This window comes from Oryzias melastigma, linkage group LG13, assembly GCF_002922805.2.
Source record: "Oryzias melastigma strain HK-1 linkage group LG13, ASM292280v2, whole genome shotgun sequence".
In the NCBI taxonomy this organism is placed as follows: domain Eukaryota; kingdom Metazoa; phylum Chordata; class Actinopteri; order Beloniformes; family Adrianichthyidae; genus Oryzias; species Oryzias melastigma.
Genome location: NC_050524.1, coordinates 5,649,086 through 5,666,371, shown reverse-complemented (window position 1 = coordinate 5,666,371; position 17,286 = coordinate 5,649,086).

Below are 17,286 nucleotides of genomic sequence, written 5' to 3'. Positions count from 1 at the left end.
GTCAAGGCAGCTTGAGCCAGCGCAGTACCTGTTTTCTGGCTGCGCTGGCTTAGAAATGCGCCTTGAACCGCCCTTTCCCCGCGATACTTCGTGACGGCGAGCATTTGACGTGGGTGACGGAAACTAACCAGCATACATCGCGCTGCAGGAGGAGGAGCCGTTGCGACTCCGGTAGGGTCACCTGTATCGCCCCCATCCCTTTGTTTACATTCTCTCCCACTAGCTTACAGCCCCTCACAACCCCCACCATACCGGAGCTACCCGGACGTGGAGTTCTGAGCCAGATACCAGCTAAGACGAGGAAAACCAAGACGTTAGTGGTAAATGACGAGCACTTGTAAAGCGATTTACTACCTTTCTTGAAGTTAAGTCACAGACCTATTTACATAATGATGGTAGCTCCACCGCCGAACACCGGCGCCAACCTACAACCACCAGAAGAAATGTGGAGTTCAGCGTCTTGCCCAAGGACACCTTGACACATTGGTGTGCAAAGTGGGAATCAAACTTTGTCCAAACTTAAAACTTTTCAAACTGCATTTTTTCATCTGCTTCTGATTCATAACAATTTGAATAAAGAATTAATTTTCTTTAAATATGTCCTCCATCATGAGAGAACAGGATAAAAACACCATTTTCACTGGAGTGGCTCTTTAAACTCTTCATGAAAACTCTGAGTTTGGGCCAAAAGTAAGTCAACCCAGAGTAAAATCGCTGATTCCTTCCATCCTCACCTCTTACAGGATCCATTTAGACTCAGTCATCCGGTTGTTTGCTGTTAATCTCAGTGTGAAATAAACTCTGGGCTAATGCTGGTGAAGTCTGGCTGAACTTTGTTTACCTCACTGCCACTCTGGCCGTTCCCCAGCGCCGGCTTACAGGCGTTTTCTTAACCTAAAAGGTCAAACTTTGCTCTCGAATTTAAAAAAATAAATTACAAAAAAAAAGCTTTTTTGTTGCACCCTGAGAGGCAAAAAAAAAGATTTCTGCTGTGAATCGAACCAAAAAGGGTTTCATTCTGCACATATAATTTATAGAATGAGTCACCAGCAGAAAAATACTTTTTTTTAGCAAAAATCTAACAAAATAAGATCCTCTCCCTCATTTTCCGTCCCTCATATTTCCCTCCTGAAATGACCGCGAGCAGAGATCACCGAGTTTGTCTGCGGTGAGGAGTAATACTGTTGCAGCATAAAGAGTTTCGCCCCTTCTGGTTCATTTCCTGGAAGCCCGCAGGGCCAGCCGGTGGGGGGATTTAACAGAGGACTTCTGACAATCCTGAGGAGAGCTGACACGGAGAGCGCCAGTCGCTCCATCACTTCAGGCCAGATTGGAAGATGCTCAGCGTGAAGGAAGCAGATGAGACAAGCAGAGGAGCAGGGAGGGCTGGAGGGAGCACCGCGAGGGCACACTGCCACACAGAGGCCACAGGCAGTACTGCAGCCTCACTAACCCGCCCCTCACCCCCCATGGCGCCATTTTCTACCCTGATTCTGCCCCTTCATGCACTCAGCAGATGGAGCTCCTTCATCCCTCCATTGTCGCTCTTTGGCTTTAAAGACAAAGGCAATTTATTTAAATAAATAATCAGTGTCTTGTTTAAATTTCTTATTTAGGTTTGGCCATTTTGGTTTAGATTTTTATCATCAAAACTGAGAATTATGATACTAAAAATTGCTTTATTAGAAAATAAACCTAACAATTCAGCAGTTTGACTCCTTTTTTCTGTTTGCTAACACGTCAAGATCCATTCAAATTTCTGTCATACCACCAGCGCTCATCAGCATCCATCAAAGGCGATGTCGGTGTTTTATTCAGCTCCTTACAGCTGGGAGTGGCTACGGATGAAGGGATTCTGATTGGTGGTTGATGATTTTCAAGAGGAGCTGTGGATCCAGTGATTCTGCATGAAGCACCCAACTTTTGATGAGGTGTGTGATGCTGTGGGGCCTCTTTTGGCAGCCAGTTCCTACCAAGAAGGTCACAAGACTCATTAATTTAAAAAAAAAAAACAACTTTAAATTACAGGACTCTCTTAGAGATTGCATAATCCGCTCGCTATGACGTCCAATTAGGATCAGCTTAAAGCAAATAAATGAAACCAGATTTTGAATTAAAAATTTAAACGATTGATTTCAAAAGTACACATTTTAAAAATTCTGAAAATTAGAAAAATAAAAGACGAAATTGTCAATGAAAAATAGTTGGATTTAAAGAAAAAATGAAAAAAGAATGTATAGTTTCAATTCAGACTTTTGGTTTTTGGAGTTGTGCCTAATTTTACATGGGGGTGGAGCTTTGAGCCCATTGGCTGCTGGGACATGATAGATGCTATGGTGATATCTGGTTCTGCACCAAAGACAGACCGCTCCAACAGCAGACTCATCCGTAAAATTAGGCTCAACTCGGAAAATGTGGAAAACTTTAAACTGAGGATTAAAAGTGAGAGAAACGAAAAAACAAAAATTGAACATCAAACAGCAAATGAGCAACACATTATCACTATTTCTTCAATTTAAGTATTTTTTCATTAAAAATATTCACTTTGAGTTCAAAACTGCTGTCAAAATTCATTTTTGTTTGATCTTTAGTGTTTAATTTTCGGATTTACAAGCTGGGTTTTCATTGAATCAGCATCTCTCCTCCTGGAAACGCAGGATTCAAACCACCTTCATCAGTTTTCATCGTAGAAAAAGGTCAGCGGCTGCAACGTTCATGTGAGTGAATCGCAGCCTTCTGAAGTCCTGAGAGTTTGGAAAGAATCATTTCCACCATGAGAAGGTCTGAGCTGAAATTTCAGAGGTTTAGTTTGTCAGAACAGTGCAGCAATTTGCGGTATTACCTAGTAATCCTGACGGTGAGAGAACGAGTCAGGAGGAGCAGCCTCCTCAGTTTGACTAATTTGAATTTCTACAGTGAAGCAGACCAGAGCAGAACCTGAACTGATGTGTGGAGAAACGTTGCTGCCTCATAATTCTGACTGAGATGTATGATGGACATCTGGCCGACAGCTGTGAGCCTGTGGAGCTCCAGCTGTTCACCAGAGGTTCAACCTCCAAGCAGGAAAGCTGCATCTTTTAGCTCCTTCAGAACTTATTTCTACGATTAAAAATCCTGTGATGTTTCAGCTCAAAGCGTTACGAGTCAGCAACAAACGAAGCTTTTAATTTGAACCCTTTAAACACCGGAGGATTAACTCCATCTTCTCTGATGTGGAGCCGGGGTCGGTCTGAAAAAGTGTAACAATCACAGCCTAAATGTAAACATTTATAGTTTTGCAGAAAGCCACAGATACACACATTTTAAATGATTCATTTCTGTAATCCTTAACGAAAAGAATAATACTAAAACATTAAAAAAGTTAAACTTGCATGTTGATGCACTAACGCATGCGATTAATAAAATTATGATTAATGCCTTAATGATTATTAACTTAAATTAATCGCGCCACTCGGAGCAGCAGTCTCTCTCTTTCCCTAAGCGGCGCGGTCATCCACAACCTGTATTAAAACACTTCACTGGGTTCTTTTCCCACTTATACCATTGTAATTTGCAAAAGAAATAACTATTTTATGGGTTTTTAGTACTTTAATCTTGATATTTTTTTGGTTTAGATCGCTTTTTCACAAAAAGCGACTATTTGATCCATGGTCCGGCGCGTTGTCATGTCATATACATTTATTTTTTGTGATTATTCACAGATAATAAGTGGTTGAAAAATACTGTAAATAAAAATTAATCGCAATTCATTTCTCCCCAGTTTGTGATTAATTAAGTACTTAAGGGATGAACGTAAATCAATACATTTAGGTTTAAATAATTAAAGTATTTTTGCGATTTAATGTAAACCAACAGATTCCAATGTAATTTGTAAAACTTTACAGTAGTGAAGTATTTGGGCGTTTAATGCAAACTAACATATTACTTCTAATGTAATGTAAGAGACTTTACAGAAGTGAAGTCTCCACATAATTAACGTAAACCAGTGGATTCTAACAAAACTTTACAGTTGTGAAGTACTTATGCGATTAACATAAACCAACAGATTCATCGCGATATAAAACACTTTATACAGTAGTGAAGAACAAACATCACGTAAACCAAAGGATTCTAACGCGACATGTAAAACTTTACAGTATTTGTTTGTTAGGTTCCATAAAGTCCTCGCTAGTCTTCCAGGGCTCCAAAAACCTAAAACACACAAATTTTACAAGTTTCACAAAAACTTCAAAAGGTTTCACAAAATCACAAACTAATTAATCATATTTACATTAGAAGCTTAAACACGTAAAAATAAGTTTTAATTTAACACATACCTTTCATACCAACAATACATACATTGGTGAAGTATTAGTAAAGTACTCTGATGCAATATGTAAAACTTTACAATAGTGAAGTACTTAAGCGATGAGCGTAAACGAATACATTTACGTTTACTTAAGTGATTACTTGTACATAAACCAGCAGATTCAACACTACATAAAACACTTTACAGTAGTAAAGTGTCCACATATTCAACATAAAAAAGTGGATTCTAACATAATATGGAACTTTGCAGTAGTAACGTACTTAGGTAATTAAGATTTACGTAAATTAACAGTTTCAACAAAATATAAAACACTTTACAGCAGTGAAGTGCTCACATAATCCAATGTATTCTAATGTGACGTTTAAAACTTTACAGTAGTGAAGTACTTATGCAGTTAACATAGAACCAAAGATTTTGATGTGATATTCAACCGTTTACAGTATAGAGAAGTACTTAGGCGATGAATGTAAACCTCCGAATTTATGCTAACATGCAATTAACATAAGGCAAAAGGTTTTGATGTGATATGCAACACTTTCCAGTTGTAAAGTTTACAACTAACGTAACTTTACCTAATTGAATTACTTATGCAATAAATTCTGACGCGATGTGCAACATTTTAAAGTGGTAAAGTGCTTACGCAGTTAGCATAAAAAACAGATTCTAAAGCATCACTTTATAGTAGTGAATTGTTTAGGCAATTATTGTAAATACATTTATTCTGATCAAACATTTCTGTTCCTGGAATTGCGTCATAGAGTTACTATAGTTAGATGTTGTTGTTTTTGTCATGTTTCCAGCAGCATCTCCATATTAAAGGGCTAGAAAGTGCAAACCATAAAAAATGCAGCACAATGCCTCATGGGTAATAAAGGAGACTTTCAGACTTTCAGAGCTTAAAGCTGGAGATGTTTTTTTTTTTTTATGATATATGTTCGTTAAAGCCACAGCGAACGAGTCTGTAAACCAAACCGCTTCTACACTTTTACATGTTTAAAGTCTTTGACTTAAAGTCACTTTTTCAATTCTTGAATTTTCTACTTTAACAGTTTAAAGCTTTTTGGATCTGAAGGCTCCGGAAAAAATATTATTTCACATTAAAGTCTACAACAGTTGTGGAAGCAGCTCCCCCGCCCATCAATTAAAAGCCCCCACAGGGTCTGAACCCCCGCCCCCCTTCCCTTCTGTCTGTCTTCACACCTGGTTTCAAGGTGAGGCAGCTGGGAGGCAAAGTGTGCAGAGTGGGAGTGAGTTTGTGTCCGGGGCTGCCCCAACCGCTTGTTCCTCTGACTCACAGCAGCCAGGTGGAGCCACTGATTAATTAAACATCCCTGGGGGGTCACGGAGTCGTGGAGGGCGGGGTCATTTATCATCCGCCTGCTGTGTAATGGAGTGTGGTCTGCTGCAGAGCCTCTCGTTAGGAATGATAAACTCAGCCGCTGCATCCAAGGCAGAGGGGGAGGAGCCAAACCGGAGCGGCTGGAGCGGACCGGGTCAGATTGGGTCTGACCTCCACCTGTACAGAACCAGACCAGCTCCCACTTCCATCTGTCAAAAAATAAATCAGTTCTCACCTCCACCTGTTTTGAATCTTATCGGTTTTTAACTCAAATACATAAAAACTAAATGATTTCTTACCTCCACCTGTCCAGAACTGTACTGGCTCAGACCTCCTCCTGTCCAGAACCGGACCTGCTCTGACACTCAGATAAATGTCTATTTCAGGAAAAAAAACAAAGTTTGCTTTAAAATCAAAGCACGTTCATCTCCATTAAACATTGTTAAACTAAATATGACAAAAGTAAGAAAAAAAACATGAGATTTTGACTTTAGTTTATTTTAATCCACAACCAACCTTGATTGGTCGGTCGGTCGGTCTACTTTATTTCTAGCACATACTGTGGATTATACAGGACAAAACTCAGATGATTCAAACTCCTTACAGAAATAATAAAAGATTAGAAAATAGAAAACAAACAGAGACACTCTATTCTGACATTTTATTAATTGGATACAGTAATTATTAACTAAAATCAAGTAGAGTTTGATTGATTGATTGAAAAGGATTGGGAAGATGTGAATTTATATAATCCCCCCGATTAGTTACTTCATTTTACAGTTGTGTGAAGTTGTTGTAATCCGGTTCTGATTCGATCAAGTACAAGGTTTTCTTTTTGAATTTGCAAAGTGAAGTGCTTGTTGATTATTGATCAATCTCACACATCATGTAACAGAGATGTAATCCTCATTGATTATTATTAGAGACACAAGAATCCAGTTATCAGTGCTACATGTTTCAGATCAAGTTAAGAAAATCAAAAGCTTTACACGATATTATCACGTCATTCATTTGACACAACAAATTCAAATATCAGATTTAACGTTTGAATGACATAACTTTTTACTGACCGTGTCAATTCAAACATCTACAAATCGAACCAAAGCAGGAAAAGTCTCACATGGAGTCCCAGTTTGGATTTGTTGGATCGGTGGCGCTTTAGTAGAAGGTTCAGGACTCCCAAAGACCGCAGTCCAACCCCGCCAGGGCGCACGACTACAATTACAGGACTGATATTGGCTTTTAAGGCCGTACGTGTTTTATTTTCATGCGTATTCAGAGCGCTACGATCGACCTCACATCCAAGTTTGAACCGCATCTGCTCTATTGATTCTCTTATGATTCAGCTCAACCATCAAAGCTCGGGTTTGTCTCGGCTGTGAAGTCTTAAGTCCATCTGAACTTGAAATGATCGGATTTTCCCGGCTGCCGTGGATTCAAAGCGCTGGAAGTACTTAAGGAGTCAGAAATGTTGGGCCTGAAGATACCAGGTAATCTTAAAAGCACTCCTCCTCCAATTCAGGGGTCAGGTGTCTCTCTCAGCGCTCTGTTTAGCCCCTGGTTCTAGCAGTCAGAGTGAAGGGGGGCCAAAGAGAAAGGACCCCTTAAAGGCGTTTGTTCCTGGGAAAGGTCCTGGCGGTCAAAATCCAGCTCTGTGTAAACATCCAGAGCAGCATTAGCATGCACGGAGAGTCGCCTCCACCCTGCCCAGCTTAGCTTCAACCGGCCCTGCTGGAAATAGCAGCGGTCGACCTTCTTCTGTGGAGTGGTTACCTTCTGGAGGCTGGGAAACCAAAACCAAATGAGGTGACGGAAGACTGAAAGGGAACGAGTGCGGCGCTCCTCTTCATGTTACGAATGACTGCAGACTGTGGCGGCGCTCCGAGACGCCGTGTCCGTCACATCATCTTCACCAGCGACCTTCCTCCTTCAAGAGAGTAACAGCTCCAGAGTCCATCAGCTTAACTGCAGACGGGATCGAGGTTCAGATCTGAACTTCAGCTACTAAAAATACAAACTGGACCAATTCAGACTGAATTCAAGTAATTCCATTTTATTTATTTAGCCTAATATCACAAACAGTTGTCTCATCGGGTTTCATGCCGGTAATTGTACAAAAACGCAAAACAAAATATAAACAGCTATGAACTTCAGCGTTTTCAGCTATTATTTACCTCTACGTACATTGTAAGTTGTTGGTTCCGAAGGGGGAACCTCACACTCTGTCAGAATCCGGGGAGTTTTCCAGGGATGGACTAATAACTGAAAACTGAAGAAGTAGATGTTCTAACACGAGCTACAGCTTCTTTAAGACCCACTGCAATGGAAACAGTTTTTAGTGTTTTTAACATGTTCTTGTTTCTAATGATGTATGTCAAGAGCTTAAAATAGCTCTTCTGGGTCTTTATTCAAAATGTGAATTAGGAGCTGATACAAAATGCAGTTTTAAAAACCAACTATAGAAACTATAGAAAAAAATACATTTTTTGACTAAAAACGACAATCCTAATTAAAAGTCCAGTGGGAACACCTTTACAATAGATAATCAGAATTATTTCATGAATATTAATTACATTATTATGACCCCAGGCTGTGATTATAATTGAATTCAACAAATGCTAAAAGAAAATGTACATCTTATGTCTATTTTTGTATGAATTAAAACTAATGATTCATTTAAGGACCGTTCAATAATATATGAGAGAAACAATCGTACAGTCGAGTCATTTAAACGAATGGGAACTTCATCATTTTGGAGGAAATTCACATTTTTAATGATTTCACACATTATTTTCTATGAAACGTCAAAAAAAAAGAATAAAACTTTTTCAAAAGGAAAAGACAGAATTGTGCTGTTTCCTTGAAAATCATTAAGTTTAAGTCGGAGGATTTTAGGATCTGGCTGTGGCGGCCGGTCGGATCGATTTTTAATTATTTTGATTTGAAATCACATGTTTAAAATTCTGCTGTTTCAGTACATCGTTAATAACATCCACACACTAAATGTCAGGCTGCGGTTTAATGCTGGTTGCTCCTTAAAAAGTTTGCTCAAACTTTCCGACTGAACTAAACTACGTCCAGAGTGGAGTGGGGACAGTAATGAAAACTCTGTAGCAGAATCTTTGAAAACGTCTGCAGTCTTTGAGAAAATGTTCAGAATTCCAGTGGCTTGTGTGAGAAAAACAACAACAAAAAGACCCACAAACATTTTGAGATTCTAACTCTCACAAACATCAACTTTCTCACTTTCTGTTTGAGGCAAACCTGAGCATTGCAATTCCTCTAAAGGCCACTAGACGCAGTTTTCCTTTGACTCCTGTGTTAAAAACTTCAAAAAGTCAGTTTGTTTGTCGTAGCAGGAGAATATTTTTAACTCTTATTTTCATGACAGCTGTGGTAATCCTGATGGTTTTGGCTCTGGGAGACGACATTTTCTGAGAGGATGACCGATCTAAAGTTTGATTACAGACAAAAAATACCTGTTCAGGAAATACCACGCCTTTGCATAACAGTAGCTAGGATAGGCTCCAGCAACCACTAAAGGGATTTAGCGGGTTTGGAAGATGGATGAATGAATGAACGAACGGACAAAGAAAACCTCCAACCTGTACTCCACCTTGGCCCAACATTAGCGAGGATAGGCTCCAGCAACTCCACAAGTGAATTAGTGGGTTTGGAGGATGGAAGGATGAACAAATCGATGGATGGATGGATTGATGGATGGATGTATGGATGAACAGAGAGACGAACGGACGGCCGAATGGACGGAGAGACGAGCGGATGGATGGCTGGACAGACAGATGGACGATTGTTTGGATGGACAGACAGACGGATGGATGGATGGAGACAGTTTCAATTTCAATTAAGTTAGTTTTCTCTGAGACAAGTTTTCCTGCAGAGAAACTCCTCCTAGTTTACATATTTAATTAGTTTTATGTCCGACTAAAATATATGACTCCACAATAAGGTTTTAAATATTCATGAAACACATAAAACATTCAAGTCACTGTGTTTTTCATTGATGCTCAATTGTGGATTTTCTCTCAAAAGTTCAAAAACTGTTTTAATTTTATTTAAATTATTCACAAGTTTGATTTTTTTGTATGCTTTTTGTCTAAATGTATTCCTTAAAGAAAGTAATTCTCTGTTTTTTATTCTAATTCTTCCATTTTGTCATCAATAATAGTGACCCGGCCGAGCTGTTCCTCCTGTTTTATAAACCTATTAAAATTCCAACATAAATTTTGTGCAGATTTCTGAAATGTTTATGCATCCTCACAAATACAAATGCAGAAGTCCGTTCCTCCCACGCTCTGGCAGAAGCTGCAGGTCTGCAACCAGAAGACTAAAGTCAAGGCAGCCGCTGACAGAAGGAGAAATCCTTCATCACCTCGCGACCCACAAACGTCCTTTCAAACCAAAGATAAAGAGAGCGGCCATCGTTGGTTTTTTATTTCTTTTTTTACTGTGAGTCATTTGCCCTTTTGGTAAACACATTATTCAGTCTGCGCCTCGTATTTAGGCGCTCTCTGGAAATTGTTTCCCTCTACATCTCATATTCTGGCTAAGCAGATGTTAATAACTGTAATTAGTCATCTTCCTGTGAGACAGCTTCAGGCTGCGGGCTTCAGAAAGCTGTCTTGTTAAGTGACAAGTGCTTCTAAAAAATCCTTCCCCGGACTAAATTTGCTGTGGCTGCCACATTTTTCTTCCGCCGTGGAACTTGAAAAGTGAGCTGATGCTTCAGACGCCAGCCGAGGACGAGCCGAGGCCTTGATGATGCAACCAGGAAAGAGGGGCTGAAAATTTTCCTTTGATGAAGTGAAATTTTCTTGGTAAAAACACACATTTAAAGAGCAAAGTTTCAGCGCGCCGCGGCTTTGATCCTAAAGGCCGGTTCCTTTGTTGCAGTCGGGTTGAAGAGCTAAAAGCGGCTTCAGTTGCGCTGCGTGTTTGTGCAGCGGCGCTCTGATGGAGCGTCGAGTAACGTGACCCGGGCAGCACGCCGAGGCCGTCCGTCGTCCTGCTGAGCCGCGTAGGCGGACTCAAAGGAACTTCCTGCTGAGCAGAGAGCGGAACCGCAGCTGCTGGAACATCAGAGCATCACCCTCCACAGCTCGTCATCGACACCAGAACTGAGTGACCTCATCCATAGAAAATGGCTAATCAAGACGGCACACGAGTGAATCTCACATCAGCGATCGTCAGTCTTCATCATTTTTGTGAACTTATTTACTGGAAGCAAACTGCCTTTAATCAAAACAGAAGATGAAAACATTTGTACATTAGTGGTACAGATCCAGAACCAGCTGTGGTCCGACTTTGCACACGCACACAGTGCGGATTGTGTAGTCCTGATCCGTAACTTTTTTTGGTTCACAACTTTTGTGAAGATATTATTGTAAATACTTTAAGAGACACTTATTGTTGACATCTCAAGAGATTATGAATCTAGTAAGAGCTGTCAAACATGTCGTGCGGAAATAGACGAATTGTGTGCGTGGCGATACCCATCATGTTTCCAATACGCTCCGGTCACGACTATGGTGGCTGACAAGGCTCACAAAAACGCAAAAGACTCGAGCTAATTTCAAAGCTAAAGAATAGCTTGGAACTTGATGAAACTTTAAAACATAAAGTTTCTGTTGGGAATAATTTCTGTTATGTTGTGGATTTTGTCGTTGTGCTTCTGCTTTTGTTGTTGTGCTTCAGTTTTTGTTGTTGTGCTTCAGTTTTTGTCGTTGTGCTTCTGCTTTTGTTGTTGTGCTTCTGCTTTTGTTGTTGTGCTTCAATTTTTGTTGTTGTGCTTCAGTTTTTGTCGTTGTGCTTCTGCTTTTGTTGTTGTGCTTCTGCTTTTGTTGTTATGCTTTAGCTTTTGTTGTTGTGCTTAAATTTTTGTCCTTCCTGTTTTTGTCGTTGAGCTTTTGTTGTTCTGCGTCTGCTTTTGTTTCGTGTTGTGGCTTTTGTTTTTGTGCTTCAGTTTGTCTCGTCCTCTTTCTGGTTTTGTCGTCGGGCTTCAGTTTTTGTCGTTGAGCTTCTGTTTTTGTCATGCTGCTTCTGCTTTTGTTGTTGTGCTTCTGTTTCTGTTGTTGTGCTTCAGTTTTTGTTGTTGTGCTTCTGTTTTTGTTGTTGTGCTTCAGTTTTTGTTGTTGTGCTTCTGCTTTCGTTGTTGTTTGTGTCTTTTGCATTTATGTGAGGCATTTTTTCACAATATACCTGCCACCATGTTGGAGCCAGATAAGTTTAGTGAGCAGTGATTAGTCTAAGTCGGTCTGAGTCATCGTTTCTATAGCAACCACTATCACCAATCAGGAGTGAGTTTGTTAGAAGTCCCCGCCCCTAAAACTCAAAAGCACAAAATCTATCACACATTTTGGATGCTGAACTAGAGGACCAGCAGCCGCCACCTGTTCTGATTGGTCAGTTTAAAGAGGATGATCAATAAGAAGAAGATATCAGAGGAAGAATGGTTACTCTGAAGAATATATTTTAACTATAGAAGTCCATGAAATGTATGGTTCCTCCAGCCAGCAGATACTTCCTGTTAGGAACCCCAGGGGGAGGAGTCATTCGGTCCAGTTCTCATTACAGAACAAAGGCTGTTCAGAGACAGAAGCAGAGTTCCATCTCAGCTGGATCAAAACTCCTCCCTCATCAGGAGGCGTCCACCACCAAAAAGTCTTTGACGCCGTTCTCACTGCACCTTTCAGACGTGAAGAGTAAAGGTGACGTTTGATAAGAAAATGACTTTTTTTTTTTTTAATCCTCCATCCTCACTTTTGATATCAGATATTAAAGTGGCTGAAAAGAACCGAGGGCTATTTCTCTGAACCCGACGCGGGATCGGTGGCGTGCGGTGAAAAGCGTGCTCGCCTATAATACGGAATAAGACCCAGCAAATTTTCATTTAGAGTAGATGACAATCAAACACAATAAAAGCTGTTAAGCTTCAATATTTCCCTCAAATGAAATCCCATTTTCTTTCAGTCCTGAAGGCTGTTTTGGCAGGATTTGCTGATTACATGCTTCACACTTCTCTGACAAAAGAGGAAATTGGTTTCTTATTATTCCTCCTCACCGATGGGACACAACAGATCTCCGGTGGAGAGAGCTGGTCTTGACCTGACCTTGGTAAATATTTAAACGCCGTACAGCCCTAATGAGGGGACATGAAAGAGACAGCCAGCACGGCGGCGTCGTCATCTGCAGAAATCCACATCCTGATTACAACAATAGAACTCATTTATCCTCAATTCAAACCGTTTCTTTGCTCTGCGCAATCAGCTGCGTGGAAGGACGCACGCCACTTGTCCTGGAAAAAGGAAACTCTGACGATGTTGAAACCGTTGACATGAATACAGAAACATTGTGAGAACACTTCCTGGTTCTTTGTGTTGACTGTGGGTGTCGACTCAAAGTACACCGGAGCTCCAGATGCTGCTCAGCAAAAATATTTGAGTCACGGACAGAAAAAAGGTCATCCTGCCGTCCTCCAGGACCCTTTTTTATCCGTGTGTTACTGAAACTACCAAACATTAGTCAGACTTTCAAAACCTCCTCATAAATGTCATTTTTTTTCTGTCAATGTTTTACCTTCACCTTTGCTCCTGTCAGAAATGAAGACTTTAGATTTGGAATTGTTGACCGACAACTCCAATAAAAACAGTTTTTAACATGTTCTTGTGATATTTTTCTCACGATGGAGGACATATATTAAAAAAAGTAAGATTAAAATTACATTGAAATTGTTGTATGTCTTTGTTTTTCTGAAACTATGAAACTATGTCATAGAAAAAAACAGTTTTGTTGATTTTCCATTTTGAGGATTACACATTTTACTGTAAAACGTTGAAGTAAAAGTCTCTTTTACACATTTTAAAGAATTATTCTTACAAAATCAGAGTTTTCTCTTAAAATTTTCTCTTAATTGTTTTTAAAATTATGCCAATTAACCAATAAAAAGCTTTTTTTTCTTTAAATTCTTGATGTTGGTGAAAAAAAATTCAAATTTGTTTGCATGAGGTTTTTTTTATTTCCTTTAGAAGTAATTTTAATAAAACTCTTTTTTTCTGCTGTTCTTTTAGTTTTGCTTGTTTTCCATTTATGAACCTTAAGATGCTTTGGTTATAATTTGGTACTAAAAATAAAATAAAATAAAAACAAAGGTAAAACCAACTTCAGATCAGATTGAGTCACCGTTTTCCATTAAGACAAAATTTTATAAAATATTTGGACGAGTTATTTTAGTGAAATAAATTAGACATTGGTCTCATTAGGTGCATTCTTAAAATTGACCACTAGCTGGCACTAAATCCGATTGAATATTAAAAATGCTTTAAGTGAAGAAGCGGCTTACAGTCCCCGAAAGGGAAATTGGATTTAAAAAAAAAACATTCTGGTTAGTAACGAGTGTGCATGTTTTTTATTATTATTATTATTTCAATTTTTGGAGAAAAAAAAAAATTTTTTTCTTCAATTTCCCTTTCTCCGTACCTTGGGGAAGAATACACACAATCAATATTTTTAAAAACACGTTTTTTTTTTTTTTAAAATGCTGCAACAATCACTCATCAAAACAAAGCCCCACAGGAAGTGGCCTGATTCCTGCTGCCTTTTCTCAATAAAAGCACCATTTCCCTCTTATTACTTCTGCATTCATCAATAGCAGAGGGACATAATGAAAATGGACTAAAGCTGGAATAATCGCTTGTGAGGCACAAAATCTGCAGGAATGTACATTTCTCTTACAGTGGAGGAGTCTCCTTCCTCCTCCCTGTAATTTCATTCTCCTCCATCTTCTGCTGCCCTTCCCGGGTGTCCTTGCTGCTCCGCCGCCTTTGTCATTTGGAGCTTCAAGTCGGCTGCTGTTCCCTGCAGGATCTCGCTCCATATGCTGGCCGGCGCTTCCTGTGGAATTAATATTTCACAGGTGGCTCCTCGGCCATTTTTCTTGCTGACAAACCGAAGCTGGATGGAGGTTTTCAAACGGCCGCAGAACAATAAATATTTAAGTGTTTCTCCTGGAAGCTCTCCAGTCGGGAGCTCCTTATGTACACTGTCCAACACGTGTTCTCCTGACATCCTTTCTTGTCCCCCCCCCCACGGGTTTCTCGTCTCCTCGGCTGAACCATCTGTGCAGCTGCATCAAGCGGGACAGCCTCCTCGCCGACGCCACCTTCGCCGCCACACAGAGCAGAAAAAAATGTCCAGAACTTTCCAGGATGAGGTTCTCGAACAAAACAAGAGTGTCTGGGCCTGAATCTGTCCTCACCAACAGCAGACTATCGATCGGAGGAGCAGTCAGACTCACAGAGAGAACCACGCTCCTGGTCTCTGTTTGAACGGAAAGATCTGACCAGAAAACATTCCTCAACACGACGTTTACAGATGTTTAAAAATATGTCAAATGTATCAGTTTGACATTCAAATTGTTGTAGAGAACAATAAATGTGATTGTTTTTCCTTCGTGCTTCTTTGAAAGCGATTGAGATCAACTCAGACTGGAAAAAGAAGGAAAATCCATCTAGTTCCCCTGAAGAACAGATCAACAACATGATCCTGGACCACTAAGAATCTTTAGCATTTAGCAAAAATTAACATTCGGTTCAGTTAACCTTAACAGAAATTAATCAAAGAGTTTCTCTTAAATGTCATGATGGAAATTATTACTTTTTATTTTACAGCTATTTTTTTTACAGTTATTTAACTACAAACGCAACAGTTGATGAACATCAGACATCACATTGTTTTCATTTTAAAAACAGTGAATTGTAGAATCTTTTAAAAAAAAATGTAAAAAATCAAACTTTAGCGAGGCTGCTGGATAAATTAAATGATAATTTAGTAGAATTTATCGACTGGTTCGTTTTTAAACCCTCGTAGCGGTGTGTAGTCAGGTCAAGTTTTTAGATTTTTAGCTGCAGTGGAGTTTTGTTGCAGGTTTCTAAATCTTCATTAAAAGAGCTCCTCAGGACGTATCGATCAGGAACAACTCTGATATCTCTGTGTGCAAATCAAAGATCTTCAGTAGCTCCTGCTTGGAGCTTAGGGGTCACACAGCTGATCTCCACACGTTTTAGGCGCGGAGCTGGACGTGCAGGTTTTTCGCCGAGGCCTCGCATATCGATCAGAGTGCGATGGCAGAGGAGGCGTCGCATCTGGGATTCATCTTCATCGCAGGCCGAGATTGCAGAGAGGCGGGCTAATCCTGCAGGGCAGAGCGGCGAGGAGCGGCGAGGAGCGGCGAGGGGATAATGAGCAGGTTGTGTTGTGTGCTGCAGGAGACTGGAGCAGCAATGAACCTCAGCTTTTATTCTTTGAGATCCTGTAAAGACTCACTGATGAAGATGATGTTCCTAACATGTTATTGTGGTTTTCTGATGAAAAATACTAATAAAATTAAGCTCAAAATTGCTTTTCTGAGTGTTTCTTTATTCAAATCATTGCGAATAAACAGCAGACAAGAAAATAAACTTCAATCGTATTTATGATGTAGAAAATACCTTGGGCGGGGCCACATGCTCCCAGCTCCGCCCCATTCTGATTCAGCCACTTGTAAACAAATAGATCCATGAACGTCTCCGTTTTCCTCTGTACGGCTGGAGAGTTCAAATATTGCTCGCCATTTTTCATGCAACACTAATGTTAGATTGGGGGGTGTGAGGGGCGGTAAGCTACCGCAGTAATGGGGGCGGGGTTGCTCCGTGCTAACGTTCCCGCCCACATCTCAAATGCTAATTACTGCTCTGCAGAAACTATGTCCTAGAAAGTGACAGTTTTTTTTTATTTAGGTTAAATGGCCTTCCATATTTTTTGGACTTTAAGTCACTTTTTTTTAACCAATCAGCAGGTGGTTTGGGGTGGTTGAAACGTAACGCTGAGAGAAAGAAATTGCTAAATCAAAGATAGGGCAAAAGTGAGATGAGGCACTACGGATCTAAAACTTTTGTGCCGTGATCACAAAAATATTTTTTTTTAAACAAAAAAAAAAGTTTGCAGACGAAAAAATACTTTTTGCAAGCAAAAAAAGGTCGGTTAATTCAGGTTTTTTTCAGTTTTTAAGCTAATTTGGCAATTCGCTAATATTTTAGATAGCTATCACCATCAGTGTTTTCAGCTATCACTTTCAGTGTTTTTAGCTACCACCTTCAGTGTTTTCAGCTATAACCTTCAGTGTTTTTAGCTATCACCTTCAGTGTTTTCAGCTATCACCTTCTGTGTTTTTAGCTACCACGTTCAGTGTTTTCAGCTACCACCTTCAGTGTTTTCAGCTATCACCTTCAGTGTTTTCAGCTATAACCTTCAGTGTTTTCAGCTATCACCTTCTGTGTTTTTAAGCTACCACCTTCAGTGTTTTCAAGCTATCACCTTCAGTGTTTTTAGCTATCACCTTCAGTGTTTTCAGCTATCACCTTCAGTGTTTTCAGCCATCACCATCAGTGTTTTGAGCTATCACATTCTGTGTTTTTAAGCTACCACGTTCAGTGTTTTCAGCCATCACCTTCAATGTTTTCAGCTATCACCTTCAGTGTTTTTAGCTATCACCTTCAGTGTTTTCAGCTATCACCTTCAGTGTTTTCAGCTATCAATTTAAGCATCTTCAGCTATTAATCTTTTGCAGATAATGCTATATAGTATC